Below are 7403 nucleotides of genomic sequence, written 5' to 3' on the forward strand. Positions count from 1 at the left end.
CCTGAGAAGGACGCTTTTATTCCCGCTTTCTGCCAGACAGCCAATCTTCTATCACGCTCGCACTTACCTGTAACACCATGGGCCCTTATCTTACTCCACAGCCTTCTGTGTGGCATCTTGGCAAAGGCCTTCTTGAAGTCCAGGTACCTAACATCCATTGGCTCTCCTTGGCCTCACCTGTTACTTCCTCAAAGAATTCTAGCAGATTTGTCAGGCTTGACCTTACCTTGATGAAACCATGTTGACTTTGCCCTATTCTACTGTATACTTCCAAGTACAGAGAAATGTCATCCTTCACAACAAACTCAAAAATCTTACCCACAACCAAGGTTAGGCTAATCGACCTATAATTTTCTACCTTTTGCCTAACTCCCTTTTTAAACAGGAGTATCACGTTATCAATTTTCCAATCCTCTGGGACTCGAGTGATTCCACTAGTTTATTAGTATTCTAGTAAATACTAGTCTCAGACCCAATCTTCTCCCCCTCAAACTGTGTGTAAAATGCAATGATGTGGTCACTGCAACAGGTGCCTTTACTCTGAGGTCACTCATTAATCCTGTCACATTACACAATCTAATAGCATAACCTGTTCTCTCTTGTTGATTCTAAAACATACTGTGCTGGGTTTGTATGTTCATATGCACTGATGCTTGTGTCAAGCATGCAAACTAAGCAGAAATACGTCATTTGGCCCCTTAGGCGACACTGCCATGCAATAAGATCATGGCTGATCTGCATTTGTTTCCCATTTCATGTTCTCACCTACTCCCAATAACCTTAAGATTCCTGTTCAGCAATGGAATTAATCTACCTCTGTCTGCAAAATATTCAGACTCCACCTCAATCATCTTCTGAGACAGAGAATTCCAAATTCACATAATCCTCAGAGAAAATATTCTCTCTGTCCTAAAAGGGAGTGCTCTAATTATTTAGCAGTGACTAGTTGCGGGCTCACCTATGACAGGGAAGAATCATTTCCACATCCATCTTGTCAACATCAGTCAGGATCTTATACACTTGTATCAAATCACCCCTCGCTCTTCCAGTCTCCAATGGAACCAAGCCTAGTCTGTGCAACTCGTAGGAATTCTGAAGAGTCACCTTTGTACAGTGGAGATAGGAATATTGCATTGAGGAAGACTCAGTGACCTTGAGGGACATAATCCACTGTCTGTGAGGAGAGGCTGGGTATATACTTATCGGAGTTTAGAAGAACTGGCAGTGACCTTATTAAAACATACAAGATTCTTTAAGGGACTTCACAGGATAGATGTCGAAAGGTGGTTTCCCCTTATGGGAGAGTCCAGGACCAGAGGGCATCATCTCAGAAGAAGGGCATTGTACATTTAGGACAGAAGTGAGGAGGAATCTCTTCTCAGAGAGCACTGATTCCATTCACCGAGGGCTGGCGAGATTGAGCCATTAATCATATTCAAGGCTGAGATGAACAGATTTTTAATTATTAAGGGAATTGATGGTTATGAGGATAGGACAGGAAACTGAAGATTTTCAGATCAGTTACAAGCTCATTGTTGTTTCCACTAAAGGGAGAGACTAGGACCTGAGGGCACAGCCTCAGAGTGAAGGGATGACCCTCTGTAACTGAGATTTCAGCCAGAGGGTGATGGTTTGGTGGAACTTATTGCTTTGGAGGGCTGTGGAGGTCAATGCATTCAAGACCGAGATAGACAGGTTCCAGATGAGTAAAAGGATCAAGGGGTAAGGGGAGAAGGCAGGAGAATAGGACTGAGAAACCTATCAGCCATGATCAAACAGCAAAGCAGACTCGATGGGCCGACTGGCCAGCTTCTGCTCCTACATCTTATGGTCATATGTGACTCCAGAACCACAGCCACGTGGTTAATTCTTCACTGCCAAATTGTTGGGAAGTCTGAAAAAAGAAATGAAAGTAAATGGACCCCTGACATCAACGTAGGCACCAGAAAGGACAATGGCGGAAACAGCGCTGTCGACCCTGTAAATTCCTCCTTACTAACATCTGCTGGCTATTGGCAACATTGGAGCTACCTCAACCCATGGCCTGACATTGTCCATAAGGTATGATTCTGTGAATATGACCATGTCCCAGCCACCACCATCACCATCTTTAGCTATGTCCTGTCCCATCAACAAGACAGACCCAGCAGAGGTGGTGGCACAGTGGTATACAGTCGGGAGGGAGTTGCCCTGGGAGTCCTCAACATTGCCTCCAGATTCCATGAAGTCTCATGGCTTCAGGTTAAACATGAGCAAGGAAACCTTCTGTTGAATACCACATACTACCTTCCCTTGGCTGATGAATCAGTGCTCCACCATCTTAAACAGCACCTGGAGGTACCACTGAGGAGGGAAAGAGCACAGAATATATTCTGGGTGGAGGATTTCCACTACCGAGAGTGGCTTGGCAACAGTACTGCTGATCGAGCTAGTTGGCTCCTGAAGGACATAGCTGCAAGACCAACAAGAGAATAACATACTTGACCTCATCTTCACCAGCTGCAGATGTTCCTATCCAGGATAACATCAGTAAGAGTGACCACTGTGCAGTCCAGAGACCAATCTCACTATTGAATGCCTATTACAAAATTTTGTCAAAGGTCATCGCCAACTGGCTCAGGTCTGCTCTGGGGTTGGTGATTCACCCTGACCGAACCTGTGCTGTACCGGGCAGGAAGATCGCTGAGAGTCTCGCACTCCTCAGGGATACGATTGCCTACGTGCAGGACAGGGGGTTGGACACCTGCCTGATCAGCCTGGACCAGGAGAAAGCCTTTGACAGGGTATCACACACGTATATGAGAGATGTTCTCTCCTCTTCAGGAACTGGGCCAACCAATCCTCGATCCCCTTCACCGTCAGAACCGACCACCTGAAGATGCTGGGTATTTGGTTCGGGGGGGCTGGGGCGTGTGCCAAGTCTTGGGAGGAGTGTATCAGTAAAGTGAGGCAGAAACTGGGCAGATGGAGGCTACGGTCGCTCTCCATCGTGGGAAAAAACCTGGTCATCAGGTATGAGGCACTGTCATTGCTGTTATACGTGGCACAGGTCTGGCCTATTCCCAGAACCTGCGCCGCTGCAGTCACCCAGGCCATCTTCCAGTTTATATGGAGTTCAAAGATGGACCGGGTCCGAAGGGACTCGCTATACAAAGATCTGGGCAACAGGGAAAAAAATACACTCAATGCCACCCTCACCCTGATGGCCACCTTTGTGTGTGGCTGCATCAAGCTGTGCGTGGATCCCCGGTACGCAAACACCAAGTGTCACTACGTACTGAGGTTCTACCTGTCCCCGGTGTTGCGAAGGATGGGCCTGGCCTCGCTGCCGCGGAACGCTCCGAGTAGTTGGACCGTTCCGTACCACCTGTCCTTCGTGGACAAGTTTATGAAGAAAACCACCTTTGACCACAAGTCCATCAGGAAGTGGTCAGCATGTAGTGTCCTTGAGACCCTTCGGGAAAAGGAGAGGGCGGATCCTATCGAGCAGTTCCCTGAGCAGACTGTCAAAGCCATTTGGCAGAATGCCTCATCGCCAGAACTTTCCAACAAGCACCAAGACATGGCTTGGCTGGTGGTGAGAAGGGCTCTGCCTGTGAGATCCTTTATGCACGCCCAGACTCTCAGCCGCACCGCACGCTGCCCTCGAAGCGGCTGCGGGGGGGACGAGACTGTCACACATCTCCTTCTGGAATGTGCCTATGCAGAGGAAGTCTGGAGAGGAATGCAGTGGTATTTGTCGAGGTTCGTCCCGAGCAGCGCCGTGACGCGGGACCCCGTGCTGTACGGCCTGTTCCCCGGGACGCACACCAAGATGCACATCAACTGCACCTGGAGGATCATCAACTCGGTGAAGGATGCTCTCTGGGCGGTCCGAAACCTGTTGATCTTCCAGCTGAAGGAGTTGACCCCGACTGAGTGTTGCAGATTGGCACATTCCAAGGTCCAGGGCTACGTGTTGAGGGACGCGCTGAAGCTTGGGGCAGCTGCTGCCAAGGCGCGGTGGGGAAAGACCACCGTGTAACATCTGTCTGTCTAAGAACAGGAGGCCCACGCAGTCATTTGGGCTTTGCTGATGCCTCTGCTAAATATGTAATGGTACAGACCTGTATATATGAATGATTACTGTGTCTCTGTATACCAAGAAATGGAATGTTTACGTATGTATGGCATGACCAACTGTACAGATCAACAAAATATTTTATGAATAAAGTATATTTTTTGAAATAAAAAAAATTAACTATCTCTCTCCACAGATGCTGCCATACCTGCTCAGTATCTCCAGTACATTGTTTCTCTCTCCCCTGAGATTGCCAGCTTTTATAGAAAAAAGTAGTAACTTCTGAGAAACTGAAAAGAGACACAAAAGTGGAGGAAAAGATGAAAACACATCAAAATGCTGTAGAAACTCAGCAGGCCTGGCAGTGGGAATGAAGCAGTGTTAGCGATTCGAGTCCAGTGACTGTTCATCAGAAATTTTAGTAGCTCGAAAATATGGTCTTTAAGCTGAAGCCGAAGGGGGGAGGGGAGAAGTGAGTGGTTAGGTGGAGATAGAATATGAAAGGCGTAGTAAACAAGATTACAGATAGGACAGAGAAAAAGTTGACGTGATAATAAGACATAGGAATGAGAAAATGGGTTAGCTGTGGTGAATGTAACCCATATAATGTGATAAATGACCAAGGAGTTCGTGAGAATTGGTGAGTGGGTGCTAAAAATAACTCGTGTTAAAACAGGACCAAGTGTGGGGTGGGTAAAAAACGTGGGTGCATGGAATCAGACGCTAATGGGTGTGTGAGAAGTTTGAGTCCCAGAGGCTGCAGGGTCCCTAAGTGGAAAATGAGATGTTCTTCTTCAAAGTTGTGCTGAGGCTCTGTCAGAGAAATTTGCCCAATAGGTTAGAGATCACAAAACACAGCTCAAAGTGAAATTGACACAGTTTATTGCAAGCGATATCGCTGGCTTGTGGAACTGCCCTTATGGCTTTGAGATCTCTGTCGTGTCCATGGGAGCTCAAAGCGCATTCCATTGTCTGCGTGCTGTCTTACCAAGTTTGTGAGCTGCTCGGGAATTCTGGGTGTCCTGGTACAATTTGCTTTTGTGGGCTAGCAAATCTTTTCCCACAGGCTCACTGAACACTACAGTTGGCCTGTGACAGAAATGTTAGCCGGGGGCTGAAGTGGCATTTTCATAGATCGAACGTAGGTGTTCAGCAAAGTGGTCCCACAGCCTGTGTTTCTTCTCCCAAGTGTACAGGAGACCATACTGTCAACAGAAAGTACAGTATTCAAAGTTTGGGAGAAGATTTGTAGCTCGGGTGCTCGTTGTGGTTCTGTTCGCCGAGCTGGAAGTTTTTGTTGCAAACGTTTCGTCCCCTGTCTAGGTGACATCCTCAGTGCTTGGGAGCCTCCTGTGAAGCGCTTCTGTCATGTTTCTTTTGGCATTTATAGTGGTTTGTCTCTGCCGCTTCCAGTTGTCAGGACTCATAACAGCACACAAATCAACAGCCACTCTCAGACAACAATTCACCAGGACAAAGGACCCGATACCCAGCATGAGCAAAACCAATGTAGTGTACAAAATCCCATGCAAGGACTGCACAAAACACTACATAGGACAAACAGGAAGACAGCTAACAACCCGCATCCACGAACACCAACTAGCCACGAAACGACACGACCAGCTATCCTTAGTAGCCACACAGACGACAAACAACATGAATTCGACTGGGACAACACTACTATTATAGCGCAAGCCAAACAGAGAACAGCCAGGGAATTCCTAGAGGCATGACACTCATCCACTGATTCTATCAACAAACACATCGACCTGGACCCAATATACCGTCCACTGCAACGGACAGCTGGAACTGACAACCGGAAGCAGCAGAGACAAATCACTATAAATGCCGGAGGAAACATCACAGAAGCGCTTCATAGGAGGCTCCCAAGCACTGAGGATGTCACCTAGAAAGGGGACGAAACGTTTGCAACAAAAACTCCCAGCTCGGCGAACAGAACCACAACAGAAAGTACAGTAGGCTAGATTAAGTGAAGTACAGGTCAATTGCTGCTTCACCTGGAAGGTGTGTCTAGGGCCTTGGATAGTGAGGAGGTAAATGGGCAGAGTTACACCTTCATGGATGGGGAATCCTCAGTTGAGGAAAATGGTGGACATTTCTGGGGACCCCTGCAGAAGGTATCGTCATTGAAACAGATGCAACGGAGACAAAGAGAATGGGATGGAGTCCTTACAGGGAGCAGGGTGTGAGGATGTATAGTTGAGGTTACTGTGGGAGTTGGTGGGTTTCTAGTGGATATCAGTGGCCACCCTATCCTCAGAAATGAAAACAGAAGATGTCAAAGAGTCAGAGATGTAGAAGTTGAGATTAAATGACAACAGGGCCAAAATCTGGAGACAGTGTCAATGGCAGATGATGGACATATGTTGTCCAAAAACAAAAGCAAATGAAAGATTGGTTAACACCAAAACCTTAAAATGAAAAAGAAATAGAGATGACGGTCTGAGCAGAGAGGTCACTATGAGAGGTGGAGAATTTAAATTGTATTCTGGATCAGTGGTGCTGGAAGAGCACAGCAGTTCAGGCAGCATCCGAGGAGCAGCGAAATCGACGTTTCGGGCAAAAGCCCTTCATCAGGTATTCCTGATGAAGGGCTTTTGCCAGAAACGTCGATTTCGCTGCTCCTCGGATGCTACCTGAACTGCTGTGCTCTTCCAGCACCACTAATCCAGGCCCTGAAAAAAACTCTGACATTCATTTCCCAAACCCCTTGCCTCCCTAACATTCCCTAAGCTTCTGGTCAGGACATTGTTCTTTTGATTTAATATGTCCTCAAGGGGCTGTCTGATTTTGTTTGGTAATGCTTCTGTGAAACCCTCAGGGTGTTTTATGACATTAACGGTGCTAATGATGATTGTGGTTGGTTCTCTGTACAGTTCAGTCACTTTATATTTAAGAGAATACTTAGAAGGATGAGAATCTTTAGTTAGGAGAGTTAAATTGAAGAGGTGGGAACTGTTCACTTTGGGTGGGTTGAAAGCTAAGAGGGAATCTGATTGTAATTTTGAAATTTTCTAATACTAGGAGGAGGCCACTCAGCCCCTCGAGCCTCCTCTGCCATTTAGTACAATCAGGGCTGATCTCATTCCGCCTGCTCTCCATATTCCCTTTAACCTGTCATTTACAGAAAATTTTATCTCCTCCTTGTTACGACATGCGGTAAAACCCGTGTCCCCCTTTGCCTGCCCAAATTAAACCAGCAACACAGAAAAGATTTATCCCGTGCAGTCAGCTATGAAAGTTGGAAAGGCCCCAGTGGCCTAATGGATAAGGCACTGGCCTCCTAAGCCAGGGATTGTGGGTTCAAGTCCCACCTGGGGTG

At 47.0% G+C, this 7403-nt stretch overlaps 1 non-coding gene across 1 annotated transcript; it reads left to right on the forward strand.

The window, feature by feature from the left end:
• The first annotated feature begins 7330 nt into the window (after positions 1–7330).
• Positions 7331–7403, forward strand: trnar-ccu (transfer RNA arginine (anticodon CCU)). Its single transcript has one exon. It is a non-coding gene; the product is annotated as a tRNA-Arg (tRNA).

Source organism: Hemiscyllium ocellatum, chromosome 33 (genome assembly GCF_020745735.1).
Source record: "Hemiscyllium ocellatum isolate sHemOce1 chromosome 33, sHemOce1.pat.X.cur, whole genome shotgun sequence".
Lineage (NCBI taxonomy): Eukaryota > Metazoa > Chordata > Chondrichthyes > Orectolobiformes > Hemiscylliidae > Hemiscyllium > Hemiscyllium ocellatum.